At 39.6% G+C, this 23750-nt stretch overlaps 1 protein-coding gene across 2 annotated transcripts in view; it reads right to left on the minus strand.

The window, feature by feature from the left end:
• Positions 1 to 23750, minus strand: part of tmx3b (thioredoxin related transmembrane protein 3b) — a 136463-nt gene that overhangs the window by 27469 nt on the left and 85244 nt on the right. The gene's annotated exons all lie outside the window — the stretch shown is intronic.

The raw sequence follows: 23750 nt of genomic DNA on the forward strand, positions 1-23750 counted from the left end.
TAATTTAATTTAATTTAATTTAATTTAATTTAATTTAATTTAATTTAATTTAATTCAATTCAATTTTTAAATATATTAGGAAAGCAGGAAGTGAACAAATGTAACAGTTACTGATTGTAAAAGTACCAGATGGAGGGGTAGGATTTAATAAGCTTTGCTTCTTCCTACTCCTTTTGGACATGTGGAACTGTGAACTGATTATGGGATGCATTCATTCTGTTTGTCAGTCGTGCCCAAAACACGGAAGACAGAGCCTGGCACAATTCCATGCACACGCACAAACATAGCAGAGTCACGCAATGACAATAATGCAACACAATTCCTTATGGAAATAAAATACAGACTCCAAATGATCCAACAGTGCCCGAGTCCAGCACGATACAAATGGCTTCCTGTGAGTACGCCGTTAGCATCAAGACATTAAAAACACTCTTAATTTCTTTCCTTTCAGCCGTTTGGCACGCTATTTGCAAACGGATTGCATTTCCATCTTATTTGCACATTTAAAAAAGCATGCTAGCAAGGTTGTTACGCTTCTGCGCACAAGTTCCTTCCGGCAATGTGAACTTTAAAAAAACGACACTGCAGAACCTTCAAAATATGTCAATGTCGGGGTAATGTGACAACAACCGTCACAGCCAACGTTTGTACGGTGTGGTGGTTTGGTCGAGATAAAAGCAGCACAGGCGTACTGTTCAATCAATATGGTTATGTTGGTAAAATTGCAATAGAGTTTAAGATTTCTTGTTATTATATTAGTTATTGTATGTTATGTTATTGTATTATATTTCTTGCCCCCCCTCCCGGAGTCACACTTTGAGCACTGCTGGATTACAGTAAACAGTAAATAAGTGATTGTGGTACAAGTACCACAGCTGGTCTATCTAAATATACATATTTTTGAAATATTACAAAATATCATTGGTAATAAAATATGAAGTTATCAAAACTTTTTCCTCGCAAGGGGGCGCATTCTCGGCAAATGCGCAAATAATAAACATGGCTGCCATGGGGAAGAGCATGGAGTGCTAAATCTGTTCAAAGCAGGAGAGGGTTAGCGGAAAGATACGTAGTTTCTGGTGGTGTAAAGGTACAGCTGCTGCCTTTTAAGGTGGTTTTTATTCTGTTAATTTGTTATTTTGCACTAAAAAAATCTTAAATAAATATATGAAATACGACAAATACAAAATTCATTTTTTCCCATGTACAGTTGTCCCTCACATAATCACGGTTCGATTATCGTTCCCTCGCTGTATCACTGTTTTTCGAAAATTAACAAATGAGGTCGACTAGTCAAAAATATTAAAAGACAAAAGGTACATTATCAAGTATTGAGACATGATGTTAGATGAGAGTGAATAAAAGTACTCCTCCCATCCAGTGTGGAAGTGGTACATTTTGGGCTTCTTTCAATTTAGCGTCTGTACAAGCTAAAATGGTGGAACATACCATCCTAGTAGGCATTAATTGAGTCCTAATATAAGAATGTGCAATATAAGCATGGCTGCCATGGGGAAGAGCATGGAGTGCTAAATCTGCTCCAAGCAGGAGAGGGTTAGCGGAAAGATACGTAGTTTCTGGTGGTGTAAAGGTACAGCTGCTGCCTTTTAAGGTGGTTTTTATTCTGTTAATATGTTTTTTTTGCACAAAAAAAATCTTGAATAAATATCTGAAATATGACAAATACAATTTTTTTCCCCATGTACAGTTGTCCCTCACATAATCACGGTTCGATTATCGTTCCCTCGCTGTATCACTGTTTTTCGAAAATTAACAAATGAGGTCGACTAGTCAAAAATATTAAAAGACAAAAGGTACATTATCAAGTATTGAGACGTGACGTTAGATGAGAGTGAATAAAAGTACTCCTCCCATCCAGTGTGGAAGTGGTACTTTTTGGGCTTCTTCCAATTTAGCGTCTGTACAAGCTAAAATGGTGGAACATACCATCCAAGTAGGCAATAATTGAGTCCTAATATAAGAATGTGCACTATAAGCTCATGGTTAAGTTATTAAAATACATACTTAGTAGGGGTTTGACCTTGGAACTGACTATTTCTATTCCTATTGTTGAAGAATAATGATGTATGCGTTATCTCTCCCTGTGTTTGTTGTTGTTCACGTGGGCGTGACTCCTAACACGAGCCGCCATCGACTCATTGATCACCTCCTACTGTGTATATTAGCTTAGTGTGCAGCACCGTTTCATGATGGATCACTTGTTCTGTCTTTTGGTTCTGGAGCATGCTCCCCCGCTGGGACCCACTGTAGCATGATGCACCCCCCCTCATCCTTCTCCGCCTGCACACATGGCCTTATCAGCGTCACTGCAGGGAAGGCATCTCTCGAAGGACGCAACTCTTCCATATGGAGAGACGATTCTTTTTTATTTAAAAAAAAGGAAATTGCAAGTTCCTTCCTGGGCTGCACCTGCATCGCTTTTGCAGAGGATGCTATTGGCAAGTGAACTATTTCTGTCCGACATGAATATGCAACGGTGTAAGCGTTAGATTGTGCATCAGCAGGTACTATCACCCCCTGATGTTTTCCACACGCCGCATCAGATGGAAAAGCGGCACTTTAGAGTCGTTCGGCGTGTTCACACGCTCAGACGTGTACGCAGGGCATCCCGTTTTACAGCAGAGGAGGGATTTTTCAAAACGCGCAACGACGACAACGGCGGCGGTGGCGGCGGCGGCGGGACAGCTGTCAGGCGGTGCGTCGGGAGCACTGTTTGAAGTCCCGCTTCAGAACGTCACGGCTCCTTAAGGCGGCCGCCAGGAGTGAAAGTTGAGCTCGAGTTCAGCGGGCATCCCAATTAGTAACATGTCCTGGTTGCCTGGCGACAGAGCGCACCGAGAAGAGATGGTACTCTCAAAAAGTTATCAGGTGGGATGACACTATAATGCAGGGGTCTCAAACCCATGGGGCCCCCTTATCTACTATGGTGAACTTTAATGGTCAGAGATTTTAAGCAATAATCAACCCAACTACAATAATCATGACTTCACAAATATGACTGCAAAACATGCAACAGGTAAGTAAGTAACTCGAACGCAACCGTTTACAAAACAAGTGCTGCAAGGCATGCTGGGAACTAGCATTGGTCCAATCACGTCAAGGACAAAAACAGAGCTAAGCTAGTATACACAACCCAAAGTACTTCACAATGAAGCGAACCCATTATTCACACACATACATGTGGTGGTAAACTATGTCTGTAGTCACAAGTGTTGTGCCCAGCAATCACTGGGTTGAGAAGCTAGCTAGCTAATAATAATTATTAAGTTATTAAATTATTAAATTATTGTTACATAATCATTCATTTTCAATATAATAATGACATAAATAAATAATAAGTGTATTATTATTATATATTTAGATTTAAAATAAATTCATTAATTATTTATGTAATAAATTAAATAAATATAATAAATACATAAATAATAATAAAATATAAATTTATAAAAATAAATCATAAATGTGTTATTATTATATCTATTGATTTTATTTTAAAATAAGTTTATTTATTAATAATAATTTATCATTATTATATTATATATAAATTTAGATTTATATTATTTAAATATTTTTAATAAATTATTATAGTATTAAAGTATTATATTAAATATATTATATATATATATAAAAGTACAGTATTAAAGTATTATTATCTATTTAGATATAATAAATAAATAAATTCAATGAGCTTTAGTGCATTTTTAGCGCATTTTAGCTTCATCCCAACACGTCAACCTAAAGCTTGGATGTGAGGATGATTGGCAGTTGTGAAGCACGGAACAATGTCACGGAGGCCGTTGGAGGCGTGCGCGGACACTCAATGCCCTTATTAAAAATATGACATGCTGGGAGCAAAGAGGGCGACAAACCTTGCTCTTGAAAGACCCCCGCCCACTCCTCCACCCCCACCGCCACCATCACCACCACCGACTTCTGCCTGCAGAGAATTTCAACCCCTCCCCGAAGGGGTATCTGATGTTATGTCGCCAGTTTGTCCCTGTGGCCAAAATGGCAGCTTCAATCATCTGAAAGGCTTCAAGGCTCCTCCCTTGCAGGAGGTGGCCTGTCAATCATACAACTTCCTTGTGTTGATTTAAAGGAGAAAACAAACACCGGAATGTTCCATGTGACGCCCAACTTTAAACAATTTTTTTTTACACTTGCATGATGTTTTAACACATGAATATTAAGAGTGGTTAGCTTATTTTTACACTTACATGTTACGTGAATAGAGCTTTTATTTATTTGACATAATAATTATTTCCAACAACAACATAATGTGGACTTGGATTCTCCACATATAAATTCCACTAATTTCACTAAAAGGTTCTGCCAGATGCAAAGCCGTTTGTTTTGTTTTCTTTTATGATGGCCGCATTTTTTTTTTTTTTTTTTTTACGATCGCTTCGCCGCTTGTGAATGAATCCATTTAAGCATTTCTCCGCCCGGTGTCCTTAATACCTGCTGCTAAATGTGGATCATCTGCACCTGCTCACAATAGCGGCTTTTCCATACACTCCTTCCCAACATGGCACCCGAAGCGAGGTTTTTTAGGACACCTACTCCATCGGTGATTTACATGGATTTCATTTGTAAGGTAACATTTTTTTCCCATTGTTCATGAATTACACACAAATGCCAAGAAAATCTAAAATTTTAGCTAAAATGTTGTATTCTCGAGTTAAACGATGCCAAAGTTCCAAATAATGAGGTTTGCGCGTTTAGAAGTGAGCCCTGAAAAAAAGTTTAGAATGGCTAAAAACGTTCGGTTTCAAAAGGCGTGGTAATATTGTTCCTTTGTGACATCACAGACGGACTTCCTTATATGGTTAATGGTTATTAACTGTTAATGTGACTGTAATGTTCGAGGAGATGCACTAGCATCAGACATATAAGGCTTTTATGGCAGGTTTCAATGACCTCAGGTACAATAAACAAACACTCACGGCAACCTGGAACTCAAGTCTGAACCCCCGACGTCACTTCCTGTTCACCCACCAATCATCTCCCCTAACATCACACGGCAACATTACTCCGATTATGTCAACTATATTGGTTAATATGAGTGTAAATATTACTGTAGGGGTGTTATTTCATGTGTAGAGGTCTCTAATAATGTTAAAAACCCGTATTAAATTATTAAGGTTGTAACTACAAAAATATTTCTAAATGTATAAATAAGAAGTACTACTTTGTGGAAATCTTCGTGGCAACCTGGAACTCAGCTCTGAACCCCCGACGTCACTTCCTGTTCACCCACCAATCATCTCCCCTTACATCGGACAGCAATATTACTCTGACTATGTCAACTATATTGGTTAATATGAGTGTAAATGTGACTGTAGGGGTGTTATTTCATGTGTTGAGGTCTCTAATAATGTTAAAACCTGTATTAAATTATTAAGGTTTTCTTAGCTGTAACTACAAAAATATTTATACATGTATAAATAAGGAGTCCTACTTTGTGGAAATCTTCGTGGCAACCTGGAACTCAGCTCTGAACCCCCGACGTCACTTCCTGTTCACCCACCAATCATCTCCCTTAACATCGGACAGCAATATTACTCTGATTATGTCAACTATATTGGTTAATATGAGTGTAATTGTTACTGTAGGGGTGTTATTTCATGTGTAGAGGTCTCTAATAATGTTAAAACCTGTATTAAATTATTAGGTTTTCTAAGCTGTAACTACACAAATATTTATAAATGTATAAATAAGGAGTCCTACTTTGTGAAAATGCACTAATCTCGGTCGGGTCTGGACATAACTCACCCGAGACAACCTGTCAATCAACGAATGCCAAGGTTTACACTAATTTTGCATGTGTAATTAAAGGTAATTTGCATGCTATGGCTCAGTGGGAGCATACAAACACAACATGAATGACAAGTTAGATATCAATTCCTTCTTTATAGCTGCGCTAACACAATGCTAACACACCCTATCGGGAATGTTTATTTAAATAAAACCAAGCCTTTGATACCCAAAGACAAAAAAAAAAAAAGAGTCCAATATGTGAGTACCTTGGAGTATTCCCTCCCGTGACTTTTACGAGGCAGCTCGCATAAAAAATTAAGCAACGCTTGGGCCCAGGTTGAAACGCTACCTGTACACCCCCCACCCCCCCTCTCATAACCACTCTCCACTTCCCCCCTCTGCCCTCTCTGAGGTAAACCCTACAAGCTCTCCATGAATATTTCAAGCGGCTAAATTTGGCGTCCCAGAGGGTAATTTGAATTCGAAAAAGGTGACTGCAAAACGGCGGGACTCGAGGGCGGGAAAAACGGCAAATGCCACGAAATGCTGAACGCATTAGTCGGAAAGGAAAAAAAAAAAGACGACAATGAAGCATCTGATTTCTTCAAGATGTTCTCCTTTGCCTTATCCCACCTTATGCCCAAAATGAAATGCATGTTGTGGGTTATGACTGTGCTTAAACAGGCAAGGAGAAAGATTAGGAATATTAGGAATTAATTAGGCACAGTAAGTACCGTTTGCTCGGAGGGAATCCATCCAAGTTTTAAATTGCTCAGGCAACACCAGGAGGGACTAAAATCAACGATAAGGACAAGTGGATTCCCAGGCAAGATGAGAGAACGTGGAGATTAAAACACACACTTTGATGAAAAATGGAATTATGAGTGAGAGACGAGTCGTCGCCACAAAGTGGGCTGCCTCCACAAAGCCTTTCAGTGAATCCCCAGACATCTCTTCCTTGTGTGATTTTTTTTTTTTTTTGTTTAAGTTTCTTGCAAAAATCTGAAAACTTTTCCCACCTCAAAGGGAGCGAGGGGGCGTCCTTTTTGATGGCGGGATGTGACTTCAAAATTTTCCATCAGATCTGAACTGCGATCATGATAAGCAGCAATTATTTTTTTCCCCCCGTGTTTGGCCTAATTATCATCACACTGTACCGATCCAAAGCTTCTTGAATTGCATATTCAAAATTAATATGATTCATGATCTGACAATCATTTCCTCAATTAGAAAAAATGGGGAAAAAATTGTGACTGTAGTCAAATTTAATTGTAAATTTAAATAATAAATTTAATTGCAATTAGGTGTAGTTTTCTATTTCGATTAAGTGATTTTTGATGGGCGACCTCTTCGGAAAAATCTACAGTATTTTAGATCAACACAAAATGTTACAATGTAACATGGAAGAGTTTGCAGCTGTGGATTGGTCACATTTCCCAGCATGCTTTGCGACAGTTAAAATAATGACTTGTCCTCACAAGGGATACACACAAAGGGGTGCTGGAGCCTATCCCAGCTGTCTTGGGGCGAGAGGCCACTGGTCGCTAGCCAATCACAGGGCACATATGGACAAACAACCATTCACACTCACATTCATACCTATGGACAATTTGGAGTCGCTAATTAACCTAGCATATTTTTTTTGGAATGTGGGAGGAAACTGGAGTACCCGGTGAAAACCCACGCAGGCACAGGGAGAACGTGCAAACTCCATACAGAGATAGCCAAAAATGGAATCAAACTCGGGTCTCCAAGCTGTGTAGCATGCATGCTAACCACTCAACTATCGTGCAACCACACCATCTTTCATCACAAACAAAAAGTTTGTTTCTACCTTTTTTCCATTCTTTAGTAGTAGAACATCTGGAAGTTTGGGGAAAATATCAGTTCCCGACTAAAAAAGAAACATTCATTCATTCATTTTCCACCGCTTTTCCTCACAAGAGTCGCGGGGAGTGCTGGAGCCGATACCAGCTGTCTTCAGGCAAGAGGCTTGGTACACCCTGGTCTGGTCGCCAGCCAGCCAATCACAGGGCACATATAGACAAACAACCATTCACACTCACATTCATACCTATGGACAATTTGGAGTCGCTAATTAACCTAGCATGTTTTTTTTGGAATGTGGGAGGAAACCGGAGTACGTGGAGAAAACATGCAAACTCCACACAGGTGGAATTGAACTCGGGTCTCCTAGCTGTGAGGCCTGCGTGCTAACCACTCGACCCACCCTGTTGATACTTGTGTGTATTTATTATTATTACTGAGTCAAAACAGTCCTTAAAAATGTATGAACAACACTCCGACACTTCACCTGCACACAACAAAAGTTCCTCCTGCACATGCAAGTATCGACCGATATCGATACCGTCTTTTTTCATATCATCGATATCAGTCGATTGATCGAAGAATCCTTATTACCATCAAATACAGGTTAGCCTTGTTGGCAATGATACAATTTTGAAAGTTGCACATTTCTATGTGTCCCTCTTGTGAAAGGCTTGCCCATATTCGAAAATGGGAGCGCCTGTCATCTATTTTCCACATGCTACGCTATCCATAGATATGAAGGCTGCATTCAACAACCATCACTTGTAATTGTTCCGAGCAGGAAAAACAAAAAAAAAGCAGGATTATTGCCGCTATATCAGGCATATCATTGTGTTGATAATACGCCGCCCTTTAAACTAAGGTTGTAAAACTGTAAAATACCACAGTGACGCCAAGAGGGGAGCGAATCCAAGCGTTAAAAATATAATCATGATTACATCACGGGCCCGCGTGCATTGATTAGCTTCAGGCTTCCCAACCCGCTTGATTGACAGGCTCAATTCTCCTGCAGCGCTGGGCCGGCTAACGCGCTATCATGTGTCCGATTGTTCCCAAGACCACAGTCAGGATGCGGACAAAACGATATGCGGCGAGGTGGGAATGGCTCTGAGCGTCTCCATATCATCGCCGCTGCAGCTCCCGTGGAGGTCGGCGGGGTCGCGTCTTGTCTATTTCTTTCTCTCGCAGGAAATTCCGACGCGCGCTCGACTGCGGCACTACACATTTTCTTTTTCTAAAGCCACATAGGACTCAAAATTGGAAATAACAGGCTGAAAGGGAAGGTGTATGAACGCATTTACAGCAGGAGCAAGGCCGATAGAAAGCGCTTTGTGCTGGAATTCACTTTTTCTTCTTGCAAAGGCCCTCAAATCAAACCAATTCTACATTGTTATGGGAAAGATTGATGCTCAAGATAAACAACAATTCAAAATGAAAACCGCTTAACTTAGCATATTCATATGCAAACAAGAAATCTTTGTTCCACATGCTAAAATTAATCTTTTCTCTCTTGTTAGGTCCGCTAATCAAACTAATTCTACATTTCTATGTGAAAAGAATCCTAAAATAACCATTTAGGGTAAGCAAGTAAAGTAATCACCGCTTAGCTTAGCATATTAGCATGCTAACCAGAAGCCCTTAAGTTCTTAAGTTAATTATGTGAAAATAAAACAAGTGTCCAAAAAATTCATTAAACTATATTTAGTTTAGCGTATGAGCGTGCTAGCAAGAAGCCTGTCGACGGGAAAAGCTCTTTGTTCCATATGGCACGATCACCGCTTAGCTTAGCGTATTAGCATGCTAACCAGAAGCCCTTAAGCTTTTAAATTAATTTTTACTTTGTGAAAATAACTAAGACAAGTGTCCATGATGTCTACATACAGAAATGCATTAAAATGTATTTAGTTTAGCGTATCAGCATGCTAACAAGAAGCCTGGCGGCAGGAAAAGCTCTTTGTTCCACATGCTAAAATTCATCTTAGCATGAAAATTCATCTTTTCTTCCAGTTAGGTCCACTAATCAAACAAATTCTACATTTCTATGTGAAAAGAATCCTAAAATAACCATTAAAAGGTAAGCAGGTAAAGTGATCACCGCTTAGCTTAGCATATTAGCATGCTAACCAGAAGCCTTTAAGCTCTTAAGTTAATGTTATTGTGAAAATAACTAAGACAAGTGTCCAAGATGTCTACATACAGAAATTCATTCAAATATATTTTGTTTAGCGTATCAGCATGCTAACAAGAAGCCTGTCGGCGGGAAAAGCTCTTTGTTCCACATGCTAAAGTTCATCTTAGCATGAAAATTCATCTTTTCTTCCAGTTAAGTCCGCCAATCAAACTAATTTTACATTTCTATGTGAAAAGAATCCTAAAATAACCATTTAGGGTAAGCAGGTAAAGTGATCACCGCTTAGCTTAGCGTATTAGCATGCTAACCAGAAGCTAGAATCCTGCTAGAATTCGCTTTGCTTGGTGTTATGCATCTAACACATTCTATATTTCTATGTCAAAACAACCTTGAGACAAGTGTTCGAACATTTTAAGAATATATTTAGTTTAGCATGTTAGCATGCTAACAAGAACTCAGTATTACAGTATGTTCCACATTCTAGTATTTACTTTTTCTCCAAATTAAGCCAGCTAATCAAATTATACATTTTAATCTTTTTAAAGATTACTGTTTAAGACTTCAGAGCAAGCAGGTAAAATGCCCCCCCCCCCTTTGCTTAGCATATTAACACGCTAACAAGTTGTTCCAAATACTAGAATTGACTTTTTCATCTTGTTAAAGATTTCTAAATCCAACTAATACTGTATTTTTATGTGGAAAAAGGACTTAAAGTATGACTATAACAACGCAAACAATCACAATAATATATCTAGTTAGCATATTAGCATGCCGACAAAAAACTTTCAGGAGTAAGCTCTTTGTTCCGCATGCTAGAATTCACTTTACATCGTGTTATGCATCTAACAAAATCTATATTTCTATGTCAAAACAACTTTAAGAGAATTGTTCTAACATTTTTAGGAATATACTTTATTTAGCATGTTAGCATGCTAACAAGAACTCTTTCAGGGGAAAGCTCCATGTAAATACAGTATGTTCCACATGCTAGTATTTACTTTTTCTTCAAGTTAAGCCAGCTAATCAAATTATACGTTTTTATCTTTCAAGATTAATGTTTAAAAATTCAGAGCAAGCAGATAAAAATTCTTAGCATATGAACATGCTAACAGGAAGCTCTTCAGATGAAGCTCTTTGTTCCAGATACTAGAATTGACTTTTTACTGTATGCTAATGTGGAAAAGGAACTCAAAGTATAACTACAACAACGCAAACAATCACAAGAATATATCTAGTTAGCATATTTACAACTTCTCAACTAGTAACTGCGATGCAATTAGCATCCATTATCGCCTTTGCCTCAACGTGACCGAGCGCATAGCGTGCTTCGCCGCCACCGTCTTTTCTTATTCATCAGGAAGCTCGCTACCACAGAGGTCACGCCGCCTAGCTGATAAGGTCATCCTTCTCTGCACTGCGCCACTGATTTGATTAATCGACATCAATTAGTGGAAGCTTAAAGAGGCCTGCAGGGAAGGAGGAGTAAACGGCGTTCTCCCGACACGAGCGCACTGTTCAAGTTCCTCGTTTATACGGTAGACGCTGCAACATCACAATAAAAAAAATCACATTTATATGAATGAATGGCTTCAAATTGTTTATTGTAAAAGTATGAATGCCAGTTAGCCGCTCAGCTACACAGGAAGTCTCTCTCCAATCAAGCCGCCGCCCCTATTTGTTGAAATAAATAATGAAATAGTCACAAGACTCGACGGGTGGTAATTGCTGCATTTAAAGGCAGCATCAGATGTGCGCCGTGGGAGGCCTGCTCGGCTCCACCGCGACCTTGGGTGAGTTTGTCTTTTTTACACCAGCTTAAGTGGCGCAGCGGCGTAATCGGGCACCTCTGATTGGTGGGCCGTATGCCGCTGGGGAAGCTGGCGACCCGCGGCGAACGACAAGGCTCACGGAGCGACGGCGCCTTAAGTTGTGCATTGATGCATTGTGACTGTCGCAACGCAACATGGAGGGCGTCTCTGCAGATTAACCTCAACAACAGACGCTCATGTTTGACTGCTGTTGTTTACCCCCACACGGGCTTGACATTTCATCCCGTTATTATCCCTTTGAGGATTCTATTTTTGGATCTTTATGATCTTCCTGCGTGCTTTCAACAATGCAGCATCCATGAAGACATATTTGGATGCGTTTGGTGTGGAAGGTACCCACAAAGATGGCGGTATAGCCATATAGGTTTTTACCTCGCAAATGAACATAAAACATGCAGAACATTCATTCATTTTCTACTGCTTATCCTCATGGGGGTTGCAAGGGTGCTGGAGCCTATCCCAGAAAGGCGGGGTACACACTGGACTGGTCGCCAGCCAGTCAATCAGAGGGTGCATATAGACAAACAACCATTCACACTCACATTCATACCTATGGACAATTTGGAGTCGCTAATTAGCATGTTAGCAACCTAGCATGTTTTTGGAATATGGGAGGGAGCCTATCCCAGCCGTCTTCGGGCGAGAGGTGGGGTTCACACTGGACTGGTGGCCAGCCAATCACAGGGCACATATAGACAAACAACCATTCACACTCACATTCATACCTATGGACAATTTGGAGTTGCTAATTAGCATGTTAGCAACCTAGCATGTTATTAGAATGTGGGAGGGAGACTATCCCAGCTGTCTTTGGGTGAGAGGTGGGGTTCACACTGGACTGGTGGCCAGCCAATCACAGGGCACATATAGACAAACAACCATTCACACTCATATTCATACCTATGGACAATTTGGAGTCGCTAATTAGCATGTTAGCAACCTAGCAGGTTTTTGGAATATGGGAGGGAGCCTATCCCAGCCGTCTTCGGGCGAGAGGTGGGGTTCACACTGGACTGGTGGCCAGCCAATCACAGGGCACAAATAGACAAACAACCATTCACACTCATATTCATACCTATGGACAATTTGGAGTTGCTAATTAGCATGTTAGCAACCTGGCATGTTTTTGGAATGTGGGAGGGAGAATATCCCAGCTGTCTTTGGGTGAGAGGTGGGGTTCACACTGGACTGGTGGCCAGCCAATCACAGGGCACATATAGACAAACAACCATTCACACTCACATTCATACCTATGGACAATTTGGAGTTGCTAATTAGCATGTTAGCAACCTAGCATGTTATTAGAATGTGGGAGGGAGACTATCCCAGCTGTCTTTGGGTGAGAGGTGGGGTTCACACTGGACTGGTGGCCAGCCAATCACAGGGCACATATAGACAAACAACCATTCACACTCATATTCATACCTATGGACAATTTGGAGTTGCTAATTAGCATGTTAGCAACCTAGCATGTTATTGGAATGTGAGAGGGAGACTATCCCAGCTGTCTTTGGGTGAGAGGTGGGGTTCACACTGGACTGGTGGCCAGCCAATCACAGGGCGCATATAGACAAACAACCATTCACACTCACATTCATACCTATGGACAATTTGGAGTCGCTAATTAACCTAGCATGTTTTTTTGGAATGTGGGAGGAAACCGGAGTACCCGGAGAAATGCATGCACGGGGAGAACGTGCAAACTCTACACAGAGATAGCTGAAGGTGGAATTAAACTCGGGTCTCCGAGCTGTGAGGCCTGAATGCTAACCACTTTTCCACCGTATAGCCAAATGTTTTGTGAGCCTTAAGCACTAAAGTCCAATCGAATAATCCCAGCAATGTAAACAATGTCTCAGATGGAGACGCTGGTCTTTCCCCTCCCCGACCGCCTCCTATGAACCACTTCCTGTCAGCGCGGCGCAGCCTGGATGCTTATCTGCTTCCTCGCAGCATGCACACAAAGCAGCCGTGCACGCCACTCACAGCTGGCTCCGAAAAAAAAAACCTCCGCTCGCGGTTGCCAGCCGCTGAGCCGTGCACGGCTCAAGCGACCGCACACGTTTACACTCTTGCCAGAGAGCTGCAGTGAGGCCTGGGAGGCTGGGCTCGAACACGTGTCAGCACACGGCTCACTGCATGGCGAGGCTGTGATTTGCTGCTTGGACGCCGTCCTCGCGCTTAGCGGCCATGCCGGTGCTCATCGCATTGTCTCTGCCGTGTTTTTAGGACTTTGCTAGTCTTCTTTGTGAGAGATGCACAAAGAGGTGATGATGCAACTCCACAATAAAAGTGAGCATGTTTGGTGCAATTTTAAGCTGAAAAAAAATAGACTCCAAATTTTATTTAATTTCTTGTTTGTTTTTGTAGCGTTAAAGTTGTCTTTACACGTGCGTGGCATCGACTCCACAAACCAGCATCCACCGCGCGAGGCTACAAGGTTATATTAAGTTTCTGATGGTTAAATTATTCCGCATCGAGCTTGACATTTGGGCTGCGAGGCTAGCGGAGGTCCGGGCCCTGGGAGCACTTGGTGGTGGGGGGGGGGCGACGTGGGCAGAGCGATGAATGATGGATGATGGCGGATGAAAGGCGAGCTGGAAGAGGAATGAGGCGATAAAAGGCGGCCATGAATCAAAGATTGCGGCTCGTGACCTGTGGGGGGGGCGAGTGTCGATCTCGTATTGTTGTGGAAAGGTTTCGCTTTTTGACGAGAAGTAGGCGACCCCCGCAATATGCGCCCCCCCCCATCATTTTGAATGCAAAATATGGAGCTGTGTACATGTGACCCATGAAGTGTTTGTGATAGAACTCTTCTAGTCCTCAAACGCAGCACACGAAAGAGTGAAGATTTGTCAAAACATGCTAATGCAGGGGTGTCCAAACTGTAGCCTGGGGGAAATTTGCGGACCACAGCACATTCTTAAAAAAATGTAACAAATCAAATTAAAATGTTCTGCATGTTGGGGCTGCACGGCGGATGAGTGGTTAGTGGACAGGTCACACAGCTAGGAGACCCGAGTTCAATTCCATTCTGGGCTATCTCTGTGTTCTTCTCAAATGCAGCACACTCAAAAGGGTGAAAATTTGTCAAAACATGCTAATGCAGAGGGGTGTCCAAAGTGTGGCCTGGGGGACATTTGCGGACCACGGCACATTCGTATAAAAAATAAGGTTAAAAAAAAAGTTCTGAATGTTGGGGCTGGACGAGTGGTTAGCGTGCAGGCCACACAGCTAGGAGACCCGAGTTCGATTCCACCCTCGACCATCTCTGTATGGAGTTTGCACGTTCTCTTCGTGCATGCGTGGGTTTTCTCCCGGGTACTCCGGTTTCCTCCCACATTCCAAAAACATGCTAACATGCTAGGTTAGTGCGCAGTCCTCACAGCTAGGGGACCCGAGTTCGATTCCACCCTGGACTATCTCTGTGTGGAGTTTGCACGTTCTCCCCGTGCATGCGTAGGTTTTCTCCAGGTACTCTGGTTTCCGCCCACATTCCAAAAACATGCTAACATGCTAGGTTAGTGTGCAGGCCTCACAGCTAGGAGACCCGAGTTCAATTCCATTCTGGGCTATCTCTGTGTTCTTCTCAAATGCAGCACACTCAAAAGGGTGAAAATTTGTCAAAACATGCTAATGCAGAGGGGTGTCCAAAGTGTGGCCTGGGGGACATTTGCGGACCACGGCACATTCTTATAAAAAATAAGGTTAAAAAAAAAGTTCTGCATGTTGTGGCTGGACGAGTGGTTAGCGTGCAGGCCACACAGCTAGGAGACCCGAGTTCGATTCCACCCTCGACCATCTCTGTATGGAGTTTGCACGTTCTCTTCGTGCATGCGTGGGTTTTCTCCCGGGTACTCCGGTTTCCTCCCACATTCCAAAAACATGCTAACATGCTAGGTTAGTGTGCAGTCCTCACAGCTAGGGGACCCGAGTTCGATTCCACCCTGGACTATCTCTGTGTGGAGTTTGCACGTTCTCCCCGTGCATGCGTAGGTTTTCTCCAGGTACTCTGGTTTCCTCCCACATTCCAAAAACATGCTAACATGCTAGGTTAGTGCGCAGTCCTCACAGCTAGGGGACCCGAGTTCGATTCCACCCTCAACCATCTCTGTATGGAGTTTGCACATCCTCCACGTGCATGCGTGGGTTTTCTCCCGGGGACTCCGGTTTCCTCCCACATTCCAAAAAACATGCTAGGTTAATTAGCGACTCCAAATTGTCCATAGGTATGAATGTGAGTGTGAATGGTTGTTTGTCTATATGTGCCCTGTGATTGGCTGGCGACCAGTCCAGCCCGAAGACAGCTGGGGTAGGCTCCAGCACCCACTTTGTGAGGATAAGCAGTAGAAAATGAATGAATAAACACAAACATCTCTTAACAACATAAGCCAATAAAACCATGTGATCCCACTCAGCCAATCAGAGAAAACAGAAGGTTTTTTTCTAAGTTCTAATGTCAGTCAGACATTAGAAATCATTGGCGTTTGGGTTCTGAGCTGTGTAGGCGTGCCCATTGTGTTGTTGTCACCTGCGCTTGAAGTGCGCATTGTGTTCCTGCTGCTGCATGCTGATCAACGCCAGACAGCGACAACAAGAGAAACAGGAGCAGGAAGGTGCTAGAGGGCTGCCGACGCCACACTATGTGCTCCCTTGATATTTCCAACACTGTAATCACGCGCCAACGCCGACAGTGCTCGTTTAGGCGGGGGCCCGAAATGAAATGATGACCGTTTCTGTTGAAGGAAGACGCCGCCCGTGAAGTGACACAACAACAACAACAGCAATAAGGACAAAGGAGGGATGACGATAAGATGATAAATGATGAATGAAACTGGAGCACTTAGCCTCGTTATTGCAGCGTCATCAGAAAGGAAAAAGTGTAACGAAAAAAAAAAAAAGTCTCTGGCGGCACTTTGAAAAGGAAAACAGAGTGAATGCATTTGTCTTTTGGCCTTAAGTGGAGCCGGGATGAAAGAATCATGAGATAAACAACCGACGGTCTCGAACTCGGGGAGCCACACCGCATCATAAGTCACTTTACATTGTTTCCTATGGGACTTCTTTACAATGATGATCATTTTTGGACTTGAAAAACAAATACAACAACACAACGTTTAGAAAACTATAAGTATAACTATATAGTATAGTATACTATATAGTTATGCTATATAGTATAACTACAAGTACTATAAGTACGCTAAAGTTTAGTCATACTATTTATACCAATATTTAATTTATATTTCATTTAGATTTACAGATTTGTTCATATTGATTAAAAAATTAATTACAAATTAATCTGTATATTAGAATAAATACACACACTATATATATATATATATATATATATATATATATAATATGAAATATTTGATTTGTAATATCTATTAAATATGGTTATATATTTAAAATTTATAAAACTATAAGTATAACTATATAGTATAGTATACTATATATACTATATAGTACTATATAGTTATGCTATATAGTATAACTACAAGTACTATAAGTACACTAAAGTTTAGTCATACTATTTATACCAATATTTAATTTATATTTCATTTAGATTTTTTTGTTAAATCGGATTTACAGATTTGTTCATATTGATTAAAAAATTAATTATAAATTAATCTGTATATTAGAATAAATACACACACACTATACAAATATATAAAAAATGAAATATTTGATTTGTAATATCTATTAAATATGGTTATATATTTAAAATGTATAAAACTATAAGTATAACTATATAGTATACTATATAGTACTACATAGTTATGCTATATAGTATAACTTTAAATACTATAAGTACGCTAAAGTTTAGTCATACTATTTATACCAATATTTAATTTAGATTTTTTTTGTTAATTCGGATTTAGAGATTTGTTCATATTGATTAAAAAATTAATTAGAAATTAATCTGTATATTAGAATAAATACACACACTATATATATATATAAAATATGAAATATTTGATTTGTAATATCTATTAAATATGGTTATATATTTAAAATTTATAAAACTATAAGTATAACTATATAGTATAGTATACTATATATACTATATAGTACTATATAGTTATGCTATATAGTATAACTACAAGTACTATAAGTACGCTAAAGTTTAGTCATACTATTTATACCAATATTTAATTTATATTTCATTTAGATTTTTTTGTTAAATCGGATTTACAGATTTGTTCATATTGATTAAAAAATTAATTATAAATTAATCTGTATATTAGAATAAATACATACACACTATACAAATATATAAAAAAATGAAATATTTGATTTGTAATATCTATTAAATATGGTTATATATTTAAAATGTATAAAACTATAAGTATAACTATATAGTATACTATATATACTATATAGTACTACATAGTTATGCTATATAGTATAACTTTAAATACTATAAGTACGCTAAAGTTTAGTCATACTATTTATACCAATATTTAATTTAGATTTTTTTTGTTAATTCGGATTTAGAGATTTGTTCATATTGATTAAAAAATTAATTATAAATTAATCTGTATATTAGAATAAATACACACCCACTATATAAATATATATAAATTGAAATATTTGATATGTAATATCTATTAAATATGGTTATATATTTAAAATTTATAAAACTATAAGTATAACTATATAGTATAGTATACTATATATACTATATAGTACTATATAGTTATGCTATATAGTATAACTACAAGTACTATAAGTACGCTAAAGTTTAGTTATACTATTTATACCAATATTTAATTTATATTTCATTTAGATTTTTTTTGTTAATTCGGATTTAGAGATTTGTTCATATTGATTAAAAAATTAATTATAAATTAATCTGTATATTAGAATAAATACACAAAAATTAAGATATTTGGAACATCAGCATTTACGTCATTTCCAGTCATACATAAGTACTGTATATGCTAGACTCCATATTGTTTTCAACAGATATAAAGTCGAGTATGTAACCGAGTCCATGACAGCAAGCAGACCGAAGTGGTCTAGAGTGTATCAGGTCCCAATCGCCGTCATCCACCGCCCCCGACTTGGAAGAGGAGGTGTAAAAGTATACACCCGTAATGTAAGAGATTGACTTCCATGTTGGCCTATTCATCGGAACACCACAGCACAGATAGGGAAGACGCTCGCTCGGCCCGGCTGCATCGATCCACGTCTCCCGCTCTAATTCCATCCCGTCTCCGATATCTCCCAGATTGGTGGCCGGCACGGCCGAGCTGATCCATCACACAAGGCAAACGTATATCGCCGCGCATCAAACAATTGTTTTTCGCGGCTTAACTCGCTTCCTGATGAAGTTCATTGATCGTCGAGGCTCTGCGGCGTCCTCCGCGGGAATGATTGGTTTGATCCGAGGTGCGGCATCAGCTCTAATCTCCGAGATGGGATTTCAAAATGTCAGTGTGGAAAAATGGCCTTTGGACTTTATTGGTCTGCCGTTGGCCGGAGGTGCTAGCTGCCATATTTATTATCCACATTTTTCTGTTATTTACACGGATAGCGATGCCCTCACACCCAAAGACTATTTGACCAATGAGGGATCACATGACTTGGAACTTCCTGTCTGCTTTGTTTACCTGCTTATTCAGAACACAATTACACAAAAGACAATTTTACTTTCTACTTGGATTCTAACAAACTAATATTTACATTTGATTTTTTTAATAGGATATAAAAATATATACATTTTTATTATTACTATATAATACAAAGATTGATTGATAATAGATTTATTATAATAGATGGTAGATTGCCTGCCTCTTATTTATACCAATATTTTATTTATATTTTATTTACAATTTTTTTTATTTAATCGGATTTGCAGATTTGTTCATATTGATTAAAAAAATAATTATAAATTAATCTGTATTTTAGAATTAATACACACACAGTATATTTATAAAAAATTAAATATTTGATTTGTAATATCTTTTAAATATGGTTATATATTTAAAATTTATAAAACTATAAGTATAACTTTATAGTATAGTATACTACTTATAGTACTATATAGCTATAATATATAGTATAACTATAAGTACTATAAGTACGCTAAAGTTTAGTCATACTATTTATACCAATATTTAATTTATATTTAATTTTTTTGTTAAATCGGATTTACAGACTTATTGATTAAAAAATTAATTATAAATTAATCTATATATTAGAATAAATACACACACACACTATATATTTATAAAATGAAATATTTGATATGGTTATATATTTACAATATATAAAACTATAAGTACGCTAAAGTTTATTCATACTATTTCTACCAATATTTAATTTATAATTGTTTAGAATTTTTATTAATTTATTAATTTTATTTAATTTAGAATTTTTTTTTTTTTAAATCGGATTTGAAGATTTGTTCATATTGATTTAAAAAATTATTATAAATTAATCTGTATATTATAATTAATACACACACACAGTATATATATATATATAAAATGAAATATTCAATTTGTAATATCTATTAAATGATACTATGTTTAAAATATATAAAACTATAAGTACACTAAAGTTTATCACATTAATACTGTATTATTATGACATTATATAATGAATGCATATCAGGATAAAGCTGCTTTTTTTTCAACATTTTCTTACATTTTCCTGATTTCTGCCAAGAATATTCATGATACAATGTTCCTGTCGGACGTGCATTGTAACTGGTGAGGTACTTCAATGTCGCCGCGTGCGCACATGCAAAATAAAGTCAACCGTATATTTGCCTCGGTTTGCAGCCATCCCAAGCCTAACAATAGCAGTTATTGTAATACTCCATGAAAGGAAGGTGAGCACACAAATCAAATGGAGCACAAAACTGGATGCCATATGGAAATGTTTGTCATTTCCACAATGGACTTGAATGCATCTCACAGCATGCACACACCTATTCAAACCGTACCATATTCTTATCCTGGTCACATATTTAGATGTTTTTATATTTTTTACCAAGAAAACAACAAGCCGTCAAAGAACTTTTTTCCTGCCCAGGTCCTCGGAACGCCGCATTTGTGCGTGGCAGCGCTCTTTCCAGATCAATTATTCCCACTCAAATAAGTAAGAAGGCTCCATGAAATATTTACGCAGAGGCAGAGCAGGGGTTGAAAGCCTTCCCCAACGCGGGGGTGTTGTATCTCTTTTATATTTCATGACCACAGAGGGACTGTGGAGGCGCGCTCGCTGCTTTGGGACGGTTTTTTTTTTTCTTACTCGTTTTGCGGCGGTGGCTGATTTAGTCAACCGCTGCAGCGAAAGGGAAGGTCAAAGCTCACGTTTCAAAACAACAGCTGGCTTTTACTCAAGAACGCTCCAATTTGGCTGCATTTACAATGCAAACTAGTGTTTAAAAAAAAAAAAAGGTAAACATACAAAAAAATACGGAGGATGCCATGCAAAAAATATTTGGCTCGCTGGTGCCTGTCACACAGCTCATTTTTCGAAATTTTTTAAACACTGTCACACAAGTGTAAAAAGAAGTCGACCATAGTAAAACTTATTGGGGTATATTTTTGTAGCACATTTGACCCTAGCTCTATCACAGTTCTCCATTAAGTGATTAATCAATAAATGGCCGCCGTTTAGTGGTTGAATACGGCCTATTATTTGTAAAAAAATATACGCATATTGAAGAAAATTGTACCTATTATTGTGACACGTACACATGGAGTTTTGTTTACGTCTTATTATGTAAATTATATTGGGGAATACAAGTGTAAAGACATTTAAAGACAGCATTAGAACACACTGATGATGCAATATTATTATTTTATTATTATACAATTTATAATAATTATTTAATTAATTAATATAATTATTATTTTATTTTTTAAATATTTTTAAATATTTTATTTATTTTATTATTAATTATAAAATAAAAATTATTTATTAATATTATTTTCTCTGATTATATGTACTAGATCGGGTAATACAAATGTACAAGTGACTATAGGGGTGTTATCTTGTGCCTCGAGGGCTCTAATATGCTATAGTTAGGGCTCTACTTCTCTGTGGTGTTATTGGGAATGTTTTAATGCGTCTTTAAATGAATCTGATTTGGTTCCAGTGGCTGGTGTGATCACCATGATGGTGGATTGCATGCCTCGGACTCGGACTCGCCGATTGTCGTCCACAACGCCATACTATCAATATCCAAACTGGGCCACACAGGAGACAAAAACACTCCAACTGGGTCACTTCCTGCGTTGACACTGCTTTCGTCTTTAAGCTGGTGTGCATGCAGCAGCACTTTATCTCTCTAAATAATGAGGTTACATGAAAGCTTCCCCGTTGTTATGTACGCCGCCGGCGTACAGCGAAGAATGGCGTAGGTCAAAAAGGCGTGTCCCGACGTGTTCGCGGACATCCAAATATTAAACATTTAGTGACTCTTGTCGCTGGATATTTGCATGAATTACTGGACTGGCAGGAATATGTGAGACTACGCCAACCCCACCCCCGCCCCCCCCCGTCACCTTGTTGAAGTTGTAGCATTAAAAAGTCATGGCCTCGGTGTGACTGCTGGGGTAGCGCCACTATTACAACGTCTGCACAATGGAAATGTGCTGTTGGCCACGCGGATACAACACAATGGAAAGAGGAGCAGAACGCCCATCAAGTATTCATTCATTTTCTACTGCTTATCCACACCAGGGGGGTGCTGGAGCCTATCCCAGCCGTCTTCAGGCTGGACTGGTCGCCAGCCAATCACAGGGCACATATAGACAAACAACCATTCACACTCACATTCATACCTATGGACAATTTGGAGTCAATAATTAACCTAGCATGTTTTTGGAATGTGGGAGGAAATCCACACATGCACGGGGAGAACGTGCAAACTCCACACAGATAGCTGAGGGTGGAATCGAACTCATGTCTCCAAGCTGTGAGGCCTGCACGCTAACCTAGCCTGTTAGCATGTTTTTGGAATGTGGGAGGAAACAGGAGTACCCGGGAAAAAACCCAAGCATGCACGGGGAAAATGTGCAAACTCCATATAGAGATGGTCGAGGGTGGAATCGAACTCGGGTCTCCGAGCTGTGAGGCTTTTGTGCTAACCTAGCATGTTAGCATGTTTTTAGAATGTGGGAGGAAACCGGAGTCCCCGGGAGAAAACCCACGCATGCACGGGGAGAACGTGCAAACTCCACACAGATAGCTAAGGGTGGAATCGAACTCGGGTCTCCTAGCTGTGAGGATTGCGTGCTAACCTAGAATTTTAGCATGTTAGCATGTTTTTGGAATGTGGGAGGAAACCAGAGTACACGGGAGAAAACCCACACATGCACGGGGAGAATGTGCAAACTCCATATAGAGATGGGCGAGGGTGGAATCAAACTCGGGTCTCCGAGCTGTGAGGCTTTTGTACTAACCTAGCATGTTAGCATGTTTTTAGAATGTGGGAGGAAACCGGAGTCCCCGGGAGAAAACCCACGCATGCACGGGGAGAACGTGCAAACTCCACACAGATAGCTAAGGGTGGAATCGAACTCGGGTCTCCTAGCTGTGAGGACTGCGTGCTAACCTAGAATTTTAGCATGTTAGCATGTTTTTGGAATGTGGGAGGAAACCAGAGTACACGGGAGAAAACCCACACATGCACGGGGAGAATGTGCAAACTCCATATAGAGATGGGCGAGGGTGGAATCGAACTCGGGTCTCCGAGCTGTGAGGCTTTTGTACTAACCTAGCATGTTAGCATGTTTTTAGAATGTGGGAGGAAACCGGAATACCCGGGAAAAAACCCACGCATGCACGGGGAGAAGGTGCAAACGCCACAAAGATAGCAGAGAGTGGAATCGAACTAGGGTCTCCTAGCTGTGAGGCCTGCATGCTCCTGTGTGCTAACCTAGCATGTTAGCATGTTTTTGGAATGTGGGAGGAAACCGGAGTCCCCGGGAGAAAACCCACGCATGCACGGGGAGAACGTGCAAACTCCATACAGAGATAGCCGAGGGTGGAATCGAACTGGGGTCTCCTAGCTGTGAGGCCTGCACACTAACCTACCATTTTAGCATGTTTTTGGAATGTGAGAGACATCGGAGTACCCGGGAGAAAACCCACACATGCACGGGGAGAACGTGCAAACTCCATACAGAGATAGCCGAGCGTGGAATCGAACGGGG

Source organism: Doryrhamphus excisus, linkage group LG7 (assembly GCF_037039965.1).
Source record: "Doryrhamphus excisus strain RoL-2023G ecotype Guam linkage group LG7, RoL_Dexc_Guam_v1.1, whole genome shotgun sequence".
Classification (NCBI taxonomy): Eukaryota; Metazoa; Chordata; class Actinopteri; order Syngnathiformes; family Syngnathidae; genus Doryrhamphus; species Doryrhamphus excisus.